Below are 25,250 nucleotides of genomic sequence, written 5' to 3'. Positions count from 1 at the left end.
AGAGTGGCGCGGTGGTAGATCCTACCTCATTGGGAGGGAGGAGTTGCTACAAACACGGTGAACGGGGGACAGTGAGGACCGCCCAAGGGAGACGTGGGTCCGATCGTAAGGGGACCATACCGCGGAAAATACACACAGGGGCATAAGTCCACATGGGGGCTCGACTGGTGGAGCACCTATTCCAGTACAGGGTAAATTGAGTACCCGCATTGGGTTTGGTCAGCAAATTCCTCTGCTGAATTAACGGACCAGAGGGCTAGGTAGGAGTCATCCAGGGAGCTGGGGTAGTGGGATTTTCTGGGATAAAAGCGCACGGTATTGCCTCAGCGGAGGGAAAGGGTGCTAGGTGCAAGCGGTACACCCGTTCAGTTGTTACCGCGTTACAGAGTTCTACCGGCTCGGACCAGAGAAAACACGGGATGAAACCCTGAGATTATAAAATCTCGTAAAGATATTGGGTGTTGCCCAACCCGCTGCTCTGCATTTGTCTGCTAGTGAGGTGCCTTTGGCCAGTGCCCACGAGGATGCCACATTTCTTGTCGAGTGTGCTCAAACCCGCAAGAGGGGGGCACGGCCTGGGTGTGATAGGTCAATGCTATGGCATCAACCACCCAGTGGGAAAGCCTCTGTTTGGAGACAGTGTTCCCTTTCCGCTGTCAACCAAAGCAGATAAAGAGCTGCTCAGAACGTCTAAAGCTCTGCGTGCAGTCCAAATAGACACGCAAAGGTCTGCCTCCTCCCAGGGCAGCGTTTGCAGGTTCACTACCTGGTCTCTGAAGGGAGTCATAGGAACCTTGGGCACGGAGCCTGGTCGTGGTCATAGGATCACATGAGTGTCTGCCGGACCGAACTCCAGGGAGGTTTCGCTGACAGAGAACGCTTGCAGGTCTCCGACCCTCTTGATGGAGGCGAGCGCGATCAGGAGGGCCGTCTTCAGGGAGAGGGCCTTGAGTTCGACTGATTCTAGCCGCTCGAAGGAGGATCTCTGAAGGCCCGAGAGGACCACTGAGAGATCCCAGGAGGGGACCTGCAAGTGAACCACCAAAAAGGCTGAACTGGGAGACAGGCACGTTGAGAAAGCATGTTTTGTCCACTTTGTACATCTCGACCAGGTTCAGCCACAGATGTCGTTCCTGAACCACAAGGGTGGCATCCAGCTCAGGAGGCTCAAGAGGATAGGCAGACTAGCCGTGAGGCGAAACTGAGTCTGCTGCCATCACCAAATCGCCTCCATCGCCAGCCGGGTCGTCCTCAATCCCGTGGGAAGAAGGAGCAACACAGGGGGCGGCTGGAGTTGACATGGTAAGGTTCTCGCAGTGAGAACACGAACCATCCACAAACGCTGCCTCTGTGTGATCGCGGCCCAGACACACGAGCGAACTCGACCGAATCCAGGAACTACACAGGGGCGGAAAGGCATCTTTATAAAGATGCGACCTGAAAAGGACGTTCAACACCGCTGTGTATTGCTCTTTTAGAGAAAATACTCTTTTAGGAAAAATGTATCTTTTAGTAGCACTGTCGAAGCGTCCAGGGGCAAAGCTGCACTGCCGTGCAGAGAAGGAGAAAGCCGCTGATATGCGCCGTAGACCCAACAGCATACATTCTTAGAGATGAGAGGAAACAGACCTCTCGACTGTAACTCGCAGCTCGCTGCTCACACAACCGGGCGGCTCTGAAGAAAATTTCTGAACAAACAGACGCATTTCCCTCCCTTTATACCCATATGTCCAGGGGCAGGACATGCAAATTCTCTCAAAGTTCAGAGATGCATAAGGCTCTCAAGAGAGACCCAGAGTGTCGCTTCTTCGATACAATGTCGAAGTGAGCGACAGACGGGGAAATATAGTTTATTAGTTGTAAGTACAGTAATGAGTCGCTAAAGTAACCGCTCGCAGCAGTCTTGCATGTGAAGTTAAAGTGTTTTTTGTCCTTTTAAGAGCATCTGATAAATAAATACACCAAATGTAAATTCGTTTTTGTCCTATAGCATGTTTCTGCACAAATGATCCTGATTTATATATTTAAATTCCATCAAAATTGTTATCAAACTGAATTGAAATATTAATTTTACTTTAATTTAGCTAAATACATTACACAATTAATTGTGATGGAATTTTATTATACAATTGAAATGGGTAAATCTAAAAAAAAGGCTAAAATAGTTTTTGATTATATTATTATAACTGTAATAATATACTCTGTGGTAGAGTTTAAATTGTTTAATTTAGACCTATATTTTTTGTTTGTTTGTTGAATATATCAATCATAGTATAACAGGATTTTTTTCCAGTAATGAGAATCTATTGAGATTCATCAGAAGAATCATAAAATAATGAAAAATAAAGAAAAAAAACCTCTAAAGTAAAACTTCCAGACACATTACAATAATGAGATTTAGGTTAAATGTGTTTAATTGTTGTAAAAATAATATCAAAATGCAATAAATCTGAATGATTCCAACATAAGCTTCGATTTCTTTGGGCAAGTATAATTTAATATTTTCTTTTATTTTGGGGTGAAAATGACCTGGACATGTTTTTGTATGAGTCACTCAGTAAGTAAACCTCCATATCTCTTATAAGAATATAAAAATACCTCTTGATCTTAAAAGTGTGTAGTGGACGTTAAAACACAAATGTTTCGTGAGCACTTGACCATACACTCATTAAAAAAATCTTGTTTCACTCCAATCTCTGTATCTAATACTTTTCTGATGCAACTGAAACTTTGTAATGCAGCACTTCACATGTTACTGTATCCTTAAGATGAATCACTAATGTTGGATCCTTCCTCATTTTGGATAAAAGCATTTGCAAAATGATTAAATGTAAAATGTACATTTGTTTCAGACAGGAACAGGTACATGAAGGTATTTACAGCCGTTAGAGGTGAGAGTGGAGAGAGATGACAGATTCACTTGTCATAACTAGACTGGACTACTGTAACGCTCTCATTGCAGGCCTCCCTGCATGTGCAATTAGACCTCTGCAAATGATCCAGAATGCAGCAGCACGTCTGGTCTTTAATTAACCAAAGAGAGCACATGTTACACTGGCTGCCTGTTGATGCACGTATTAAATTCTCTGGCTCTGACGCTGGTATACAGAACAGTCACTGGGTATGCTCCAACATACATAAAATAATTTCTGCAGAACTACCAGCCCACCAGAAGCCTGCGGTCGGCTAAGGAACGTCACCTTGTTGTACCAACACAAAGGGGCACAGTTTCATCATACCACGTTGGTGGTTCAGACCTTCCCAAATCCATCCGTGAAGCAGACTCACTCTCTGTCTTCAAAAAACCACTTTAAGTGCATCATTTCCAAGAGCAAAATCAAAAGTCACTGACAAAAAATAAATAAATAAAATAAATAAATTTTGCACTTGTATATGTTTTGAATACTATTCTGATACTAGTGAAACTTTGTAATATGGCACTTTTGTACCACTGTCTCCTTAAGATGATTTGCTTATGTTTTCCTCTTTTGTAAGTCGCTTTGGATAAAAGCGTCTGCCAAATGAATAAATGTGAATGTGGATGAGGGGTCACTTCTCCACCACAAATAAGATTAAACATTTCAGACCCTGTCCTCCTTCACTACAGTACATACATTGGAGACAAACAACTAGCAGCACTTCCATATTAGATCAGATTACAGACATCGAGAAATGACCTGCAGAAAACTTCAATTTGTTGACTTTAATCAATTTCACACACAAAATATTTGAACACACCTCTTTTATGATGAACATTTTACATTTCAGAATTAAAAGACATTTTTTTTTCTGGGGCTTAAAATGTCTAAGTGATGGAACTGTTCACAGCTTGTAAACAACAAGTAAAACAATTAAACATTTTAAATGTGGTATAAGCAGTTTTAATCTTTTATTGTTATTTAAACAAAATTAAAATGTCAAAGAAGTATTCAAAAAAAATATGATTATAAAGATTACATTTATACAAATTTGATACATGTAATTTAAACTGGAGTTTTAAAAGATTTCCCATTTTATAATGTAGACATATTTATTTGTCAATGACCCATAAAAGTCACTTGAGGAAGAAACAAAAGGTTTCATTGTTTCACTGTCACTTCAGGTGTTCTGAATAATTATGTAAAGTTACACACATCAGTGTGTCCGGTCAGTTTTTCTCTGTTCATTATGTTGACTGTGACGTCTCTGTTTTCTTCACAATCATTACTGTCCACAATCCGTTCTCAAAGAGACGTCCATCTAAATCCTAAAACACACAAAGTCAAAGTCAAATGTGCTGTATGAGACATTACTTCATTATCTATTTCAGAAAATATAAGCACAATCTGTGAGAGATACTAATTTTTTAAAATTAATTAATGCAAACTGTTATTAATGCAGTCAAATACATATATAGTACATATGTGATTATATAAATTATCAATACTCACCGCAGTGTCTCCAGTTTATAATGCAGATCATCTTTTAGATCAGAGAGCAGCTTCACTCCTGAATCTCTTAGTTTATTATCAGACAGATCCAGTTCTTTCAGGTGTGAGGGGTTTGATTTCAGAGCTGAAGTCAGAGCAGCACAACCTTCATCTGTGACATTACAATCTCTCAACCTGCAGAGAACAATGACACACTCTTCACTCTCTCAGTTCACAACACACACATCAGTTTAACAGAGATTTGGTGGGGTGGGGGTAAGATCCCCCTTGAGCGTTTTGACCGGCCCACCCATTGTACCCAATGGCCAGTCCATCCCTGTTTACTCACCATTGTGTTGTTCCAAACCAATATGACTTTCTTTCTTCAGTGGAATAAAAATGCAGATGTTAGGCAGAATAATAGCCTCAGTCACAAATCACTTTCATTGTATGGAAATAAAGATGTTAAAAAGTGAATGATAACTGAAAATTATCTCATCATTTACTCACCCTCATGCCATCCCAGATGTTTATGACCCTCTTTGTTCTTCAGAACACAAATGAAGATTTTATATATAGATAAGTATATTTCAGCTCTGTAGGACCATAAAATGAGTAAACAGGTGCCAAATCTTTGAAGCTCCAAAAAGAAAAAGCCATCATAAAAGTGTGTTCGACTCCAGTTTTTTAATGAATATCTTCTGAAACAAAACCCTATGTTTAAGAAATAGATTATATTTAAATATTTTTGTTTAGTACAAATTTTCACTTCCGGCCAGCTGTGGTATATATGTTCACAAGAGGATCGAGTTCAAGCTGCCTCTCATGTGACGTAAGCACATTGGCATGTCGATATTGTCGGATCTCTCAGCTGGTCTGAAATTGGCAGGGTAAAAAATGTTCACTGCACACCCACAATATTTTGAGTGACTCAATGGGTGTTTTGAGTCAGCGAGCAGATCAGGATAATTGATGGTGAATCTGTAAAAAGTTATTCTTTCCTCTTGCGATGATACTCGCAGATGTAATCTAATGTTTTTCAGTAGGTTGAGGATCAGCACACACAAGTACCATTTAAAATCTATAGCAAAACCAATTCAGCTTCTGTATAACATTCCTCCACATCTGTATTGTAAATATTTCATGTTTCAGTTCTTGAACTTCCCAACTCGCTTACGTCACTTGAGAGTCTTCGTGTATTCCAAACTCCTGAGTGAGCTGAGCAGAAGTGAAATTATACAGTTAAAACGTTTTATATAATGACCTATTTCTCATATACACCTAGCATTTCACTTCAGAAGACATTAATTAATCCACTGGAGTGGATTTTATTCTGACTTTGGGATTTTTTGAGCTTCAAAGATCTGATCACCATTCATTGCATTGTATGGACCAACAGAGCTGAAATATTCTTCTAAAAATCTTCATTTGTGTTCTGCAGAAGGAAGAAAGTCATACACATCTGGGATGGCATGAGGATGCGCAAATGATGAGATAACTTTAATTTATGGGTGATCTATCCCTTTAAAATGTATATTCCGCTAATAAGGTCAATCAACAGCATTTGTGGCATTATGTCGATTACCACAAACATTTTTTTTTTTTTTTTTTTTTTTAAGAAAACAAAGAAAATCGCAGTTAGGCCTACAGTGGGGCACTTACAATGGAAATTAATGGGGCCAATTTTTGGAGGGTTTAAATCCAGAAATGTGAAGCTTATAATTTAATAAAAACACTTACATTAATTCTTCTGTTAAAACTTGTGTATTATTTGAGTTTTAAGTTTGTTTAAATCATAATTTTCACAGTCATATTAGGGTTTGTTGACATACATCATCATGGTAACACAGTTGTAAAATTGGCTATAACTTTACAAAGAAGTAACACTAAAATCATGTTTACACTCATATTCTTTATGTCAAAAAATCTTTACAGTATATTATTATTCAATATGTCACAAGACAAAACTGTATGGACCCTTTTCATAAATCCGTGTTTGCAGAGCGGAAGTAGAATCATAGTTAAACTTGAATGGATTTGAATGGGAGACCACAACAAATGTCATTTTTTCTAACCTGTTAGCAAAAGAAAATATCAAAGAATACACTTTCATAACTTTTCAAAGGATGATCAAAAATATAGAGCGCGGAAAAACAACAGTAAGCTTTTTGCAATTATTTAAAATGCATCTGATTACTCTGCACAATAATCTAGAAACAATGTGAATTAACACCACAACAACTGAAGCAGAAAACTTTGCGAAACACCAAATTGTTGTCACTGCCAATACTTTTGGCTGTGGCTGTAGACTTAAATAAGGATAAATGGTTCTTAAGGCATTGTAAACAGACTCCGTATTGATCATTCATTTCACATTCTGTCACTTTACTGTTTCATGTTGTATGTGTTAGATTAGTTTTATGTTTAGAATAGCAATAAAGTCTGTATTCAAAGATAATTTGACTGTGATATATTTTGATAAATAATCTCATCACTGTTTTTAAAAGATTTAGTTTCAAAGCTATACCTAACATTTTTTTATATTTTCAATAAGCCATGAGAATAATATTACTCCAATAAGTGAATTCATCCTAATTCCCTTATTAAAGCTAATTCCTTACAGTAGACATTGTGAGCAGATACAACAATACAATGCGGTATTACGGTTTAAATGGTGGAGAATTTTATTCAGACAAATAATGTAGTTATTTGTCATTTATGTAATTTATAATGGTTGTCGAACTTGACTAGTTCCATTATACATTTTTCTTACATAATAATGTAGAATAAGGATTGTTTAATTTAATTCCTAGCTCACATATACTGTTTCCCTACATATAATGCTGGGGTACGCGGCACTTTAACCCGTACCACGTACATCTACATCATACCAAATTCCCAACATATATTGGTGTGAGAATGCGGGCACTTTAACTGATCCCATCTACATTTATAATTTTCCTACAACTTACACCGTATGATCCCCTTCTGTCACTCACTCGACATTGTGTCGGTGAAGTGACACTAGGGGTCTATCTTGAGAGCCTCAGTTGCCTCTGAGTTTTGAGAAAAGGCCAATGAGAATTGGCAAACAGACTTTGCATGTCCCTCCCCCGGACATACAGGTATAAAAGGATGGGATTGTGCAACTGTTTAGTCAGGTTTTGCACTGAGGAGCCGAGTATAAGTTTCAGCCGTTACAGTGGTTGGTAAAGTGTTGTGGCAAGAGGGACACAACCTCTCATTCCCTCCATCAGGGAAAGGGGGTTACGACAGTAACCTAGACATTCCCCTTCTGTCACTCACTCGACATCGTGTCGGTGAAGTGACACTAGGGGTCCCTATCCAACAATGCCAAGACAGTGAACCGTGTTACATGAACTGCTAAAGCTGGTGCAAGCCAGATATTGCGTGCCAAAGAAACAGCTTGCGCCAGGTTGCACATAACCTTCCCCAACGCCACATAAAAATGTCATACATTTTACAGGTTACCGCTTCCCTCATCTCTTCTCTCGAGGCCTTTTCTCAAAGCTCAGAGGCAACTGAAGCTCTCAAGACAGACCACTAGTGTCACTTCACCGACACAACTTCTCATTCCCTCTCGTAACAGGGGTTACGACAGTAGCCTAGATGTTAGGGAGAAAGTGAATAATCTCTTGTATAAATCAGATGCGTTTAAATTAAGTATTTACCCCGTTTTGAAGCAGTTCATTATGCCGGTGTTCAGCGCGTTCAACTCAGCCAACTCAAGTGGATATTTAATGTATTATATGAATCCATGTCTAATATCTTCTTCTATATACAGATTCTCAAGATGTTTATTCTTCTGTTTATATTTTGCAGTATCATTTTCATCTCACCACATTTTCATCAAAAGTTTGCTTAAATAGTTTATTTTCGTCATTTTATGCCATTTTCATCTCGCTTCGTTATCGTTGGCAAAGTCAAAAAACCTTCATCAACAAACATTTTCTGTGATTGAGATGACCAATGAAAACGTTCCTGTGGGTTTAGTCATGACTGCGGGGCGTTTTTTTCATTAAAGTGGTTTGTGGGGGAAATCACGCCTTTAAAAACACTCTGACATGCAAGTTTATCTTAAGCGGAATGCTTAACCTCCACCTCTGCTTTATTTAATTACGACACTGCTTCTGTATTTACTTTTATGGTATTTTTCTACATCACCTAAAGCTGTTCGGAATGTTTGTAATGTGTCCGGACTGTGAGTTGTTTTCTTCCTCTCCCCTCAAGCTGAAGTGCTCCTCTCACACGTCATCTTTGGAGTTTCATATGATCTCATTTTAAATTACATTAAAACTTTTTTTATAGCCGATGTTGACAATAATGTCCACTAATCGTTTCAGCCCTATATCAGAATATCAGATCGTGTGACAATCTTCAGTTTGTAGTGAGTATTCTCCAAACATGATTGGGAGTAAATGACAGATTATTCATTTTTGGGGGTAAAATTAGGACTCAATCTGATAAATTAAAGCAACATTCTCTTCCATTATCTGAGAGAACTCTGTTTTTGATGTTTTTTTCCCATTATAGTTAAATCATTATTATTTACTACAGAAAGAGAATGGAGGTTTTGAGAGTTTTATGAAATCTTACCACAGTTTCTCCAGTTTACAGTGAGGATTCGTCAGTACATCAGAGAGCAGCTTCACTCCTGAATCTCTTAGTTTATTCCATGACAGATGCAGTTCTTTCAGGTGTGAGGGGTTTGATCTCAGAGCTGAAGTCAGAGCAGCACAACCTTCATCTGTGACACCACATTTATACAACCTGCAGAGAACAATGACACACTCTTAACTCTCTGTTCACAACACACACATCATTTCAACAGGAGAATATTATCAACCATCTTTACTGACAATGAAAAAGCTTTAATTCAATCAAAAAAAAGATGAATCAAATTAGATATCTTTTTAATGATAAACTTTCTTCATGATTTTGTTTTCTTAATTTTAGCTAATGTGGTTTATTTTAAATACTGTAAATGAATCAATTGTGACTTTTCTGTCTGGTTTCTCGGTTCTCTGATTCTGGTTCTATAGATTTAGATTTGTTTGTTTCTCTAATGAAATTCTGGACTTCTCTGATCTTATAATCGTTTATTGGATGATGTTTATTGGATTTACATTTGGACTAAATCAGTTTCCCCGTCTGTCGCTCACTTCGACATTGTGTCGAAGAAGCGACACTTGGGGTCTCTCTCAAGAGCCTTATGCATCTCTGAACTTTGAGAAAAGGCCAATGAGAAATTGGCAGACAGAATATGCATGTCCTGCCCTCGGACATACGGGTATATAAGGAGGGAAATGTATCTGTTCATTCAGAAATTTTCTTCGGAGCCGACCAGTTGTGAGCAGAGAGCTGCGAGTCCCAATGGGTTTTCTCTCATCTCTGGTATTAGTGTATGCTGTTGGATCTACGGTGCATATCAGCGGCTTTCTCCTTCTCTGAATGGCAGATGTGGTCGAGTTCTCCCCGCTCCTGATGGTCACAGGCGCTGCCTCGTGTCTGGGCCACGATCACACCGAGGCAGCGTTTGTTCACTGCAAAGAACAAAGAACCTTACATGGCAACGTTGCGGTCGCGGCTTTCTTTCCTAAGAAGGAATGCCACTCCAGCCGCCCCACCATCGATCCTTCTTCCCATGGGATTGAGGATGACCCGGCTGACGATGGAGGTGATTTGGGGATGGTTTTCCCCAGTCTGCCAAACTGGATGATGAGCTCGCCGCTGCATCGGAGAGTGTTCCGGCGTCTGACGCGAAAGACTCAATTGGGATGCAACCTTCAATCCTCTCGCTCATCTGGTCTCACTACTCTCGACGGCGGAACGGTCCACAGGTACACAACGGTCCCCCAACGGTCAGTTGTCCTCTCGGGCCTTCAGAGACTAGGTACTCCACATGTGTCTTGGACTTATCCCCCTGTGTGTATTTTCCGCGGTATGGTCCCCTTGCGAGCGGACCCGCGTCTCCCTTGGGCAGTCCTCACTAACCCCCGGTCACTATGTTTGTAGCAACTCCTCCCTCCCAATGAGGTAGGATCTACCACTGCGTAATTCTCCACATGTGACCTAAAAGCCCATGTGATGTATTTCACCACTCTTTACCTCCCCCAGTCTGGGCAGGTGTGGTATCCGCAGGGTCTTTCCCCCCTGAAAGAATAGGAACTGGGAAAAAACACCTTCCCCGACGCATGTGATAGCGTTAAGATGACCCAAGCCGCTTTAACTCTATGTGAGAAACATAGAGAGAGAAAAGGTGCGGCTGGCGCGGCTTGCTCCCATGCTTGGCACGTCGCCTTGTTCCCCCCATATCGGGGTGTAAGGAACCAGAAAGTTTTGACAATTTTTTGGGACGTTGGGGAAGGGTACGTGCAGTCATTTTGGCATTCAATCTACCTGCCCGCACCTGTGTCAGCAGCGTACGTACACAGTTCAGCACATGGCATGATTAAAATTGGACCCCTAGTGTTGCTTCTTTGACACAACGTGCCAGGACGACCAACTGTATCAGGCTGCACGTACCCTTCCCCAATGCCCCATTCAAGCCATCAGACTCCTTATCGTTACCCTGGAGGGGGGAACAAGGTGATGGCCGCCAACATGGGAACGGGCCAGCCTGGCTGGGCCTCTTTTCTCTCTATGTTTCTCGCATAGAGCAACTACGGCTGGGGCCCTTACAAGCATTGAGGGAAGAAGGTCTTAGCCCTTCTTTCAGGGGAGGCAAAGTTTTAGTGGCAAATACATCAGATGGCCTAACTTAGGACCAATGTGGAAAAGTTGGTGCGGTGGTAGACCCAACCCCGTAGGGGGGGGATAGCGAACAGAACTACGACCGAGGCAGCTGTAACTGCCTAAAGGAGACACGGGGGTCCGCTCGTGACACACAGGGGGAGTCCGAACAGGAGGCCTTACCTGTGGAGCACCTATACCAGTACAGGGTAGCTTGAGGTACCCGCAGTGGCTTGGGTCGGCGAGTTCCTCCGCTGAACTGCGGACCCACGAGGGCTAGGGAGGAGTCAACCAGCGACCCAAAGATAGAATCTCCTGGGAACGGAGGCGCACTGTTTTCCCTTGGTTAGAGGGAAAGGGCGCTAGGCGCAAGTGGTTCACCCAGTCAGATCGTCAGCGTGCTACCGAGTTCTACGGGCTCGGACCTGAGAAAACACGGGACGATACTGACTCAACTCGGAGATTATAGAATCTCCAAAAGTGTTAGGTGTTGCCCAGCCCACTGCTCTACAGATGTCTGCTAGGGCGGTGTCCCTAGCCAGTGCCCACGAGGACGCAACACTCCTGGTGGAGTGAGCTCGGACCCGCAAGGGGGTGGGGCACGGCCTTGGTGTGATAAGCCAAGGAAATGGCGTCGACAACCCAGTGGGCGAGTCTCTGCTTGGAGACAGCATTCCATTTCCGCTGTCCCCCGAAGCAGACGAAGAGCTGCTCAGAGCGTCTAGTGCTCTGTGTGCGGTCCAGATAGATACGTAAAGCACGTACTGGACACAGCAGTGAAAGGGCTGGGTCTGCCTCCTCCCAGGGCAGCGCTTGCAGGTTCACTACCTGATCCCTGAAGGGTGTGGTAGGAACCTTGGGCACATAGCCCGGTCGCGGTCTTAGGATCACGAAAGTGTCTGCCGGACCGAACTCCAGGCAAGAATCACTAACAGAGAACGCTTGCAGGTCCCCGACCCTCTTGATGGAGGCGAGCGCGATCAGCAGGGCGGTCTTGAGAAAGAGGGCCCTGAGTCCAACTGAGTCTAGCGGCTCGAAGGGGGGTCTCTGGAGGCCCGTGAGGACGACCGACAGATCCCAGGAGGGGAACAGGTTAGGCCGGGAGGGAGTCAGCCTCCGGGCACCTTTTAGGAACCTGACAATTAAGTCGTGCTTACCAAGAGACTTGCCGTCTACCGTGTCATGGTAAGCTGCGCACTTCTAACCGCGCACTTCTGTGGGTCTTCGGCGGAAGGATGAGGAAGGATCTTCTTTCTCAGGGATGGGGCACACTCTGGAACCCGCACCCAGACCTCTGGAACCTCCACGTCTGGCCCCTGGACGGGACACGGAAGATCTAGCCGGCCTACCACCGGCCGTCATAGATAATATCAACCAAGCCAGAGCCCCTTCGACCAGGCATCTTTACGCCCTAAAGTGGCGTCTGATAATTACTGAACCTCGTGGGTGGAACTCGGGAAGAACAACAGTCTGGGAACAGACGCCACTTTAGGGCGTAAAGATGCCGGGTCGAAGGGGCTCTGGCTTAGTTGATAGTATCTATGACGGCCGGTGGTAGGCCGGCTAGATCTTCCGCGTCCCGTCCAGGGGCCAGACGTGGAGGTTCCAGAGGTGGAGGTTCTCTGTGCGGGTGCCAGAGCGTGCCCCATCCCTGAGAAAGAAGATCCTTCCACAGGGGGATTTGCCAGGGAGGGGCTGTCGTGAGGAGCGTGAGATCCGAGAACCACGTCCGGTTGGGCCAGTAGGGGGCCACCAGAGTGACTTGCTCCTCGTCCTCCCTGACCTTGCATAGCACCTGTGCAAGAAGGCTCACTGGGGGAAAAGGGTACTTGCGCAGCCCCACGGGCCAGCTGTGTGCCAGAGCATCTGTCCCGAGGGGAGCCTCTGTGAGGGCATACCACAGCGGGCAGTGGGAGGTTTCCTGGGAGGCAAACAGGTCTACCTGGGCCTTGCCGAACCTGTCCCAAATCAGCTGAACCGACTGGGGGTGGAGCCTCCACTCTCCGCCGGGCAAGCTCTGCCTTGACAGCGCGTCTGCTACTGCATTGAGGTTGCCGGGGATGTGAGTGGTGCGCAGTGACTTGAGTCGCTGCTGGCTCCAAAGGAGGAGACGACGGGCGAGCTGTGACATGTGGAGGGAGCGTACTCCGCCTTGGCGGTTTATGTAGGCTACCACCGTGGTGCTGTCTGTCCTGACTAGAACGTGCTTGCCCCGAATTAACGGAAGAAACCTCTTCAGGGCAAGAAAAACAGCCAGCAGCTCTAGGCGGTTGATGTGCCAGCGCAGCGGGCCTCGGTTCCACCGGCCTGCGGCTGCGCGCCCGTTGCACACGGCGCCCCAACCCAGTTTGGAGGCGTCGGTCGTAACCAGAACACGTCGGGACACCTGCTGCAAGGGTACTCCTGCCCTTAGAAAGCAGAGGTCTGTCCAGGGTTTGAAGGCTTGGCGGCAGGTAGTGGTAACTTTCACGTTGTGCGTGCCGCGGCACCATGCTCGTCTCGGAACTCGAGTCTGGAGCCAGTGCTGAAGTGGTCTCATATGCATCAACCCCAGTGGCGCGGCCGCCATGGAGGATGCCATATGCCCCAGGAGCTGTTGGAAACGTTTTAGAGGGACCACGGTGCCTGGTTTGAAGGAAGCGAGGCATTTCAGCACTGACTGAGCACGTGCTGTCATTGAGACTGACTGAGAGACGTGCTGTCATTGAGACTGAGTCTAACTCCAAACCGAGAAAAGAGATGCTCTGGACCGGGGTGAGCTTGCTTTTCTCCCAGTTGACCTGAAACCCCAAACGGCCGAGGTGCTTGAGCACCTGGTCTCTGTGTGCGCATAGTATTTCCCGCGAGGAGGCCAGAATGAGCCAGTCATCGAGGTAATTGAGTATGCTTATGCCAGCTTCTCGGAGCGAGGCAAGAGCCGCCTCTGCGACTTTCATGAAGACGTGAGGGGACAGAGACAGGCCGAAGGGGAGGACTTTGTACTGATACGCCTGGCCGTTGAACGCAAACCGCAGAAAGGGTCGAGGGAGAATCGAGACGTGGAAGTACGCGTCCTTCAGGTCTATCGCTGCGAGCCAATCTAGATGCCGGATGCCAGATAGAATTTGTTTCTGGGTGAGCATTTTGAACGGGAGTTTGGACAAAGTCTGATTGAACACTCGCAGGTCCAAGATCGGTCGTAAGCCGCCGCCTTTCTAGGGTACAACGAAGTAAGGGCTGTAGAAACCCTTCTTCGTTTCGGTTGGAGGGACAGGCTCTATCGCGTCCTTGATTAGAAGGGAGGCGATTTCTTCGCGGAAGGACTGAGCGTGTTTGTCGCGCACTGCGGTAAAATGAACGCCCACGAAGGGGAGCGGAGACCTGGCAAACTAAATTGCGTAACCGAGTCCAATGGTCCGGTGCAGCCATCGCGACAGGTTGGGCAGTGAAAGCCACGCCTCTAAGCTCCGTGCTTGGGGCACCAAGGGTCCAGTATTTTGGACGTGGCTTCGCAGCGGTGCGGAACAGGTAACGCAGCGCCGGGGAGCAATGTGGCATCCCGAGGCTCTGGTGCTGAGAACAAACTCAAAACACTTACCTGCTCCGCGCACCCGGCAGGGGGCGGGTTCGTGACTGAGGAGGAGGTCCGATGCTGGCGTCCTCTGGACTCGTCTGAACCGGCCAGCCGGGGAACAGTTGTGGGGCTGAGGGCGGGGGCACTGCATCCAGGAAGCTAGGACTGTTGAGGCCTGAAAGCCACATGCGGGCCACATGACCCAGAGGTGAAGGAAATAGCTCGTTTATTGAGAATTTGGGTACCGCAGCTCCTGTTGAGGGGTGCGGCAAATGAAAAAACAAAAGATTCTCCTCCCGGCCCTCCACCGGGGGATGGAGTGGTCTTACCACCTACGGACCTAACTTCTTGCACTCTGGGTCCGTTGTCTCAGGAGCGCCTGGGAGCCTTCCGGGTCCTCGATGGAGTCCGTGAGACAGGGGACGTACGCTTCCCGTGGTTTGATCGACGCCGGGGTTGAGAGCTGGGCCCGGGTTGAGGCGGAGCAGAAGGTCTTCTGGCCACGGGAGGATGCCCTCGGCAAGCAGATGGGGCCTGGGCCATGGCGGCAGGCTTGCTGCGAGGCATGATGTGAGAAATGGCCTCCGTCTGCTTCTTCACCGTGGAGAACTGCTGGGTGAAGTCCTCAACGGTGTCGCCGAAGAGGCCGAACTGGGAGACAGGGGCGTTGAGAAAGCGAGTCTTGTCGGCTTCACGCATCTCAACCAAGTTCAGCCATTGCTGACGTTCCTGGACCACCAGCGTGGCCATCGCCTGCCAGAGCGCCTGCGCTGTGACCTTCGTCGCTCTCAGGGCGAGGTTGGTCGCGGAGCGCAGTTCCTGCAGCATGTCGGGATCAGGGCCACCCCCGTGCATGTTTCGCAGTGCCTTGGAGAGCCGCGGCGAACTCGTCTGCTTCCATCGCAAGAGGGTAGGCAGACTGGCTGTGAGGCGAGTCGCCGCCCCCTCGAGCGGGGACGGGAGTCAACGAGCGTGTCGGGGCGTGGGTGGTCCGAGGGGGCGTACCCGGCGCTGCCATCCCCGAATCACCTCCATCGCCAGCCGCATCTTCCTCAATCCCGTGGGAAGAAGGAGCGACGCGGGGGGCGGCTGGAGTGGCTTGCTTACAGTTGTAGGCAAGCCGCGATCGCAACGTTGTCATGGTTATGTTCTCGCAGTGAGAACATGAACCATCCACAAACGCTGCCTCGGTGTGATTGCTACCCAGACACATGAGACAACGCCTGTGGACGTCGGAAGCGGAGAGTACTCTACCACATCCAGGAACAACACAGGGGCGGAAAGGCATCTTTAAAAAGACGCGTCCTTAAAAGGACGTTCAACACCGCTGTGTTTTTGCTCTTTTAGAGGAAATTACTCTTTTAAATAAAATCACTCTTTTATGAAGGAAAAATAACTTGTGAGAGATCTTTATAATCTGCACTGTCGAAGCGCTCAGGGGCAGGAAGTGCACAGCCGTGCAAACAGGAGAAAGCCGCTGTTGTGCGCCGTAGAATCCAACAGCATGCAGGAGAGGGATAGCAGGAACTCGGTGTGTATACGCAGCAGTTGCAGACACGACCATCTGGTCCGAAGAAATTTTCTGAATGAACTCCCGTATTTGCGCAGCTTAAATACCCGTATGTCCAGGGTGGGACATGCAAATACTGGCTGCCAACTCTCATTGGCCTTTTGTCATAGTTCAGAGGTGAATATCGGCGCTCAAGAGAGACCCCTAGTGTCGCTTCTCTGACACAACGTGGAGAGAGCGACAGAAGGGGAAACATAGTTCACAGATAACTCTATATTATTGTAAGAATTGTTGCAAATATGCACTATTTAAAAATATTTCTATCAGAATATCAGATTATGTGACTCTCAGATGATTTTCAGTTTACAGTGAGGATTCTCCAAACATGAGGGGAGTAAATTACAGATGTTTAATTTTTTAGGGTAAAATTAGGACTCAATCGGATGAGTTAAAGCAAAATTATCTTCTCTGATCAGAGAGCTCTGTTTTCAATATTTTTTCATTATTGTTACATTATTATTATTTACTACAGGAGAATAAAGGAGGATTTGAGAGTTTTGTGAAATCTTACCACAGTTTCTCCAGATTACAGTGAGGATTCTTCAGTCCATCAGAGAGCAGCTTCACTCCTGAATCTCTTATTTTATTAGATGACAGATACAGTTCTTTCAGGTGTGAGGGGTTTGAACTCAGAGCTGAAGTCAGAGCAGCACAACCTTCATCTGTGACACGACAATAACTCAACCTGCAGTAAGATAAAAAAAGATGAGATATGAACTGACACCAGCTACAATTAAAATTATAAATCACATAGACAGTAAAAACCTACAAATTAACAAACTAGGGATGTGACCGTATAAAAATGTTCACATCATGATAATTACTGAAGCATTTATATATATTATCAAGGTATTAAATTGAATTACAAAACGGGATGAAAGGTGAATAAACTTTGTTGTTCTTAATTACAAGATTTAGCTACTATATTTTTATTAAATGTATTACATTTTTAAATTAAACGATCACAAAGAAAGTGACTTTACAAAGATCAAAGCATATAAAATTCAAAGAGACTTGGTGGCTTTCAAAAGAGAATTTTGAATTCATCTAATTTATTATTGTTAATTTTCATCGCAAATGAACAAGTAACAACAATGGTAATATTTTGAGGGAAAAGTGCAATTGAAAAATAAATTCTAAATTTCTAGTATTTTGTATGTCTTTGTATGTCTGCTCATTTGAAGTGGTATACTTTACTTTATTGAATATCGACAAATGTCTTAAATAGTAGTTCTCAATTTTTTTTGGATGAACGCCATCTACTTAATTTTCTGACCATGGAACACCCACCCCCCATAATTATGACAACATTTAAAAGCTGAGACTTCTCCAAAAAAAGAAAACAAAAAAACAATATTTGTGTTTTTTGATCTATGCAACTTTGAAGCATTTCAGAACTTTACAGTTTTGTTAATTAATTAAACAGGCTTACGCATCATTAAGGTGAAACCAAACTTTGAGTTTCTATAATTCAAGCAGATGGATCCGGACTATCATTTGAGTGCAGTGGCACCAGTGCAACCAAGTTCTGCAGTGTGTGCATCAGCACCTGATTTGAGAGTACCAGTGATTTCTTTCTTTTTTTTTTTTTATTAAGGATAGATACTAATAATAAAAGTAATATTATTTTATATATACCTGCAGTTACCACAAATGTTGCATATTTTGCCGATATGAAATGCACATTTGAAAGTAAACTATAATTTTGAGTTGGGATGCAGATATAACTGTTGTTAAAACCAGTAAATTTACATCTATAAAAAGTAAAAAACATTTATATAACTAATTTATATATGACTAAATTTAAATATTCTGAGTCTGACTAAGACTAAGAGTGATTCCCATGGTTAAGTACTCTCTTCACATGATTAAGTAACCTCTTGGAATTTCTGAAGGCAAACCACACCAGTTACTTTTTCCTACAATAATTTACGATAAGACCATTTGTATGGCTCATAACAACCACGGGAACTCCTATTACACAAACTATGCCATTTTTGTTATGTAGATGCATACAAAACTATTTAGAAACTATAAGTATAAAATAAAAATATATTATATAAATATTTTTGAAACTGCCATAGTTGTAACAGAAATAAATTAACATACGTATATTCCCTCACTCCCCAAATATTTTTAATGGAGCTATTTACAAAATATAATTAATATGAATATGCCACATTTCTGCAAAATACATAAGGATGGAGAGGGAGAGAGAGAGAGAGCGAGAGAGAGGGAGAGCAGACAACACTGCGGGGAAGATGAATGGATTCTAAAGATTCTACTGTTAAGTAATGTTTTAAATTAGTTTAACACAAAATATTTCCGTTTGCAACGGAGTGACAATTTCAAATGGTTTCTGCGACCCGCGCTGCACTTTTTGATGATCAGAGCTGTGCGGAAACCTTGATGTAGAAAGGAAGTCCCTTCTTACAGTTAAAAGAGTCAATCAGCTTTTAGAGACAGACATCCCATGTCAATCAACTCTAGAACGCGTATACGCATTAGCTATACAAGCCGGGAAAATTTCGTTTTTTAGCGTAATATGTGGTAAAGAATCACAATTTATGATACCAGTATTGTCAGATTTTATTGCTGATTGAAATACGTTCCTTGATCGTAATCTTGATCCACTGTATGTGAGATTTTGTTCTTTCCCCATTCAAGTAGACAGGAGCTGCACTGTCATGACTGAAAATAGCCTACCAAAGATGGCCGACAGTGGACTGACTTGCTAGAAAGAATTTTATCCTGTTTAGTTGTTCAAGTTCACATTTTTTAACGTATGCAAAGCTCAAATCAGATCTGAAAATTCTGCATCTTCAGGTTGGTTGTCACACCATACAGCCCCCGTGTTACTCTACATAGGATATTAATGACTTCTGGTCTATCGGAGGTCTCAAAAAGTTGACTTTACAGTGTGAAAACTGAGAAAAAACACAAATATACTGAACACTTACTCTGATCTCTATAAGATTTTCTTATCGGTTTATTGCTCAAATATTTGCATTAGTGAACATAATAATGACAAAATCAACTTACTTTAAGCAGCAAGACAGAATTTCATGAAATAAATATTTGCAATAACTGTTGTATTTTAACATGTTCTGTCAACTTGAAAAAGATCAGAAAAATAAATTGCCCATGACCAGCTCTACATAGAGGATTTCGATAGAGAAGCCTGTTATGAAGTATTTTTAAAAGCAGTTTGCTGCAGTTTTTGAAGGATTGTGTCCACTTATTTCAAATAAATTAAGTAACTTTTTCTGAACAGCTATACTTCCCTCTCACTTCAGAAGTTTCTTCGCCTGCAAGTGACCAGGTGACACACACTTTTGGGGAATCCCAGAATTCATGCCACGTTGAAAATACAGTCATTACAGAGGATCAATGTCAAATGCAATTCACTCATGACACTGCCTTCAAAATGTTGCTTCTTGATTTCATTTAGAATTTTCTGTTAGAATTTATTTGAAGACACTGTTCTGATCTGAAGATGCTGTTGTCAGTCCTTTCCCTTATTACATTCAATTCAGCATCAAGTCATTACACCATGATCAGACCTCTATGATCTCAAAATATCCTCACAAAAACTCTTTGGTGTTAGTGTAATAAGCACTGTGAATGTTCAGCTACCTGTCCTGATCAGTGACATTAGTGTGATTTTCCCCCTTTGTAGCCCAAATGTGATGTTTTAACGTTGTGTGTGTTACTTACTGAACAGATCTGGATTCTTTAATCACAGGCAGCAGATACTGAAGAACTTCATCTGCTTTATTTTGTGCTCCAATAAACTTTTTTAGATCAAACTCATCCATCTTCTGCTCTGAGGTCAGCAACACAAACACTACAGCTGACCACTGTGAAGAGGAGAGTTTTGTTCCTTTTATTTTTCCAGATTTCAGATAATCTTGGATCTCCTTCACAAGTGAATCATCACCCAGTTCATTCAGACAGTGGAACAGATTGATGGATTTCTCTGGAGAGTGAATCTCCCTGATCTTCTGCTTGATGTATTTCACGGTTTCCTTTTTGTTGTAGGAGCAGCTTCCTGTCTGTGTCGGTAGTTCTTGTAAGAGAGTGTGATTAGACTCCAATGAGAGACCCAGAAAGAAACGCAGGAAAAGATCCAGATGTCCATTCTTACTCTGTAAAGTCTCATTCACAGCTGTCTGATGCAGGTCAAACATAGAAACCTGTTCTGATGAATTCTGTTTCATCAACTTTAAAACTTTAGAGAACAGACTTTGTTCAGTGATTTGTTCAGTGATTTGTTCAGTGAAAGCAGTTTGTTCAGTGATTTGTTTAAACACATTCTTGTTGTTGTTTGTCAAGGAGAGGTGCGCATATAGAGCTGCTAGATGTTCCTGAATGCTCAGATGAACAAAGCAGAACACTTTCCCCTGATACAACCCAAACTCCTCTCTGAAGATCTGAGTGCACAATCCTGAGTACACTGATGCTTCTGTCACATCAATGTCACACTCTCTCAAGTCTTCCTCATAGAAGATCAGATTGCCTTTCACAAGCTGTTCAAAAGCCAGTTTCCCCAGTTTGAGGATCATGTCTCTGTCTTTACTTTTGTTCTCATAGTCCTTCTCATGTTTGATGTTTGTCTGAATGATCAGGAAGTGTGTGTACATTTGAGTGAGAGTCTTGGGGATCACTCCTCTCTCTGTTTCACTCAACATTGTCTCTAGAACAGTGGCTGAAATCCAGCAGAACACTGGGATGTGACACATGATGAAGAGACTCCTTGATGACTTCAGATGTGTGATGATTCTGTTGGCCAGACTCTGATCTCTGATTCTCTTCCTGAAGTATTCCTCCTTCTGTGGGTCATTGAATCCTCGTACCTCTGTCACTCGATCAACACACTCAGAGGGGATGAGATCAGCTGCTGCTGGTCTGGAGGTGATCCAGATGAGAGAAGAGGGAAGCAGATTCCCCTTGATGAGGTTTGTCAGCAGCACATCCACTGAGGCTGATTCAGTGACATCACACAATCTCACATTGCTCTGAAAATCCAGAGACAGACGACACTCATCCAGACCATCAAATATGAATAAAACTTTATATTCCTCTCTGGATATTTCAATTTCTTTTGTTTCAGTGAAGAACACCTGAAGAAGATCTAAAAGACTGAGTTCTTTGTCCTTCATCAAATTGAGTTCTCTGAAAGGAAGTGGAAATATGAGGTGGATGTCCTGATTGGCTTTCCCTTCAGCCCAGTCCACAATGAACTTCTGCACAGAGACTGTTTTTCCAATGCCAGCGACTCCCTTTGTCAGCACAGTTCTGATGGGTTTGTCTTGTCCAGGTAAAGGTTTGAAGATGTCATTGCATTTGATTGGTGTGTCCTCTGTTGCTGCTCTACTAGATTGTGTTTCAATCTGTCTCACCTCATGTTCATTATTGATCTCTCCTCTTTCACTCTCTGTGATGTAGAGCTCTGTGTAGATCTCATTCAGGAGTGTTGGGTTTCCCTGCTTTGCTGTTCCCTCACACAAACACTGAAACTTCTTCAGCAGATTGGATTTGAATGTGCTTTGGACTTCAACATGTTGCGAGTGACTGTAAGATTGAAATCAATGTTAATTTTTACTGGTTTTTGTTGTTATCACTTGTGTTTTGTCAAATATGTCCTTTAAAATAAGTGTATATTTCGTCATGTCATTTTCATTCATTTGAAGAGTTTCTCAGATCTAAAATGGCATAACATTTTAGTCACTGAAAAAATATATTTTAGTTGACAATAATGTGCAAAATAAAAAAAAATGTATCAAACTGTAACAAACCAAACTTTAAACCAATATTGTTTTTTGTAATAATGTTTTTTTATTATTATTATTATTAAATCTAATTATAACACACACACACACACACACACACACACACACACACACACACACACACACACACACACACACACACACACACACACACACACACACACACACACATTCAACATTTAAACCCCACAACACCCCCTCCCCAACCCTCAACCCTGCCTCCCCAAAAATCAATCCTGTGGTCACACATAGGGCGGCATCTAACGACTATTTTGATAATCGATTAATCTAATGATTATTAGAACGATTATTTTACCATTTACCGATTATTGCAAAGATGAATCATTAGATCTTAACTGATTATTCAGCTTGTGGCCCGACTTAACAGGTTGTATTAAACATGTTTACTAACAATAAAGAGGACAAAATCATATTTTAAAAATACCTTTAAATGACATTCACTGAATTAACGTGTAAAAGATACTTTTTATTAAGTTTAATTCAGTAATGAAATTCACTTCAAAAAATCCTATTATCATAAAGTTTTTTTCTTGTTTTCCATTTAAAATGGTTTAAAAAACTAAATACATTTACTTGAGAAGCAACATATAAGATATTTAGACTTGCTTTAAGAGAATGCATCTTAAATATAAGTGTATTGGTGAATGCATCATTTTTAAAAGGATTTTTAGATATTTTAAAATAATAGCATTTTTAATATTACATTCAACATTCTTAGAATTTTTTTTTTCTTCTGCAGTATAGCTGCTAAGAAAAAGTATGTTGTTTTAAGGGAGTTTTTATATTTATTTTGCAAAACAAGCCAAAACAAAATAAAATCAAAACGTATTTTGTTGCAGTGTATAATGGGGCTAAGACTGAACCTCTCTCACATTTCTGTTCACTTCAATCCATCTTTAACTCGATGAAAAAAACTCCCTCTTATTAATAAGCAGCAAATTGCCAATTATCTTTACGCTAAGAAATGCGCAGTGATATATTATGATTCAGTAAGTCGCGAGCCATCACGTCATAATCTAGCTGCAGCAAGTGCGTGCTCAAGGGATGAATGTCCCTGCAACAGAGTGTGCCTCTGCCGGGTGCAGTTTCAATCTCTCCCCCTTAGATCGGGACTTTTGCGCAACTCATAGAAGAGGCACTGACCACACAGAGAAATGCCAGTTTCAGAGTTTGTAGTTATTTGTGTTACGAATGTAGGTGAAGGCAGACGAGGGGCGAGGATCTATTTGCAGTGGTCTTTATTGCAACAAAAATGGAAACAGACAAAACAGGAACAAAGGAAATACCCGCACTGGGGAAAAGAAAGCAAAAACACGGAAGACATACGATGGGTTCACAGGTAGGATAAACATAGACGGAGAGCACAGAAACACGCATCCACAAACATTAACGACCGACAGGGGAATGGAGAAACAGTAGGGTTTAAATACACAAAGGAACAAACAAGGGAATAAGGGACACCTGGGGCAACAATCAGGGAAGGAGTAACAATCAGGGGAAAACGAATCATAAAAAGAAACTACAAAGGACTACAAAAACCAAACAGGAAACAGGAACTAAACTAAACTTCAACATAAAAGCACAAAAACAAAAGACAACAGTGAACATGACAATTTGAATTATCTGCTTCTGTTTTATTTTTACTTTAATAAAGCTATAACATATTAAATATAACTGCATTTAAGATGTAACGCCAGGGTGTTTCCTTTAAAGAGCTCAGGCTCCGCTTATTCCACAACGAGAGTGCTTCTGAAATTACTTATTTGTTTCTTTTGTATAATTCCATCATACATTGGGATCTACATCACCTGAAGCTGTTTTGAAAGTTTAGATTGCATCTGGACTGTGAGATGAGAAATTCTTCCTCTCATCAGTCTTACACGAACTGCAGTGCTGCTCTCACGTCCAATCGTTATAGTTTAATGTGATCCCATGTTACATTAAATGAGATCAAAAGGATTATTCGACAACAGAAATTTTTGTCAATAATTTTTTATTGTCGATAATGTCGATTAATCGTTTCATTCATACATACATACACATACATATATACACATACAATCATACTCATTTAAAACTATACTACAGTACTCTCTCCACACCCCACCCGAAAGCCCCCCCAAAAATTCCAAATACCTGCCCCATTTCCGGACAGACAAATCTAAATAACCCCGTCTTCCCAATGACACCTTCTCAAAAGCCGCTACACTCCCCATCTCCGTGCACCACTACAGATATGGGGGTTCACCAGCTGACCTCCAACACCTCAAAATAACCTTCCTGGCGATCATCACACAGGTCAGAACCCAGTTCTCTATATGACCATCCCCCACATCGATGACCACCCCATCGCCCAGAACACAAAGTTTGGGGCAAAATGAAACCTGAGTGCCCACCACGTCACACACAAAATTCTGAACCTTCAACCAGAATTTCTGGATCTCAACACACCACCAAAAAACATGGGCAATGTCTCCATCTTCCGATTGGCATTTCCAGCAGGTGGGCCTGTCTTTAAGACCAAGCCTATACAGTCTAGAGGGGGTCCAATAAAATCTATGCAAAATGTTTAATTGTATAAGACACACCCTTGCATCTCTACATGCTGACTTAACATTTTGAAGAATCTTAGCACACACACACACCTTCCTCCAATGCCAAGTTGAAATCTTTCTCCCATACTCTCTTGAGAGAAGTTAAGGCTCCATCCCCCAGACTCTGAATTAACAGGGAGTAATACACAGATGCCTCATGACCTTTTTCCAAAAGCCGCAATCACCTCTCCCAAAGCATCTGCCTCCATAGGGCGGTATGTGCTACTCTATGTGGCGCAGTTATAAACAACTATAAAACTGAGGTCTGGGGATCCCAAAATGTTGGATCAAGTTTTCAAACGATCTCAACACTCCACTTTCATATAGGTCACCGAGTGTAGCAACCCCCCTCACAATCCACTCTGACCAGCAGAAAGGGGACTTGCAAATAAACAATCTTGGGTTCTGCCATATGCTTGAGGCAAAATTTAAATAAGTGTCCGATTTAAACAATCTGGACACTTTATTACATACCGAGTGTAAATGCTAAATAACGGGGTGTAACTTAACTTTTCCAATTAGTTTGATAGAGAGGCTTTGTAATGGCGAAATAGCGGC

General features: G+C 42.8%; 1 protein-coding gene and 1 pseudogene across 1 annotated transcript in view; one reads left to right on the top strand and one right to left on the bottom strand.

Annotated features, from left to right (window-relative positions):
* The window catches only part of LOC127650380 (NACHT, LRR and PYD domains-containing protein 3-like), a 1,539,373-nt gene that overhangs the window by 440,913 nt on the left and 1,073,210 nt on the right, over nt 1–25,250 (top strand). The gene's annotated exons all lie outside the window — the stretch shown is intronic.
* LOC127650389 (NACHT, LRR and PYD domains-containing protein 12-like) overlaps nt 3,720–25,250 on the bottom strand; it is a 201,273-nt pseudogene continuing 179,742 nt past the window's right edge.

Source organism: Xyrauchen texanus, chromosome 10 (genome assembly GCF_025860055.1).
Source record: "Xyrauchen texanus isolate HMW12.3.18 chromosome 10, RBS_HiC_50CHRs, whole genome shotgun sequence".
NCBI classification, from domain to species: Eukaryota; Metazoa; Chordata; class Actinopteri; order Cypriniformes; family Catostomidae; genus Xyrauchen; species Xyrauchen texanus.
The sequence above is the reverse complement of the archived record's forward strand: the minus strand, read 5'-3'. Positions and strand labels throughout refer to the sequence as shown.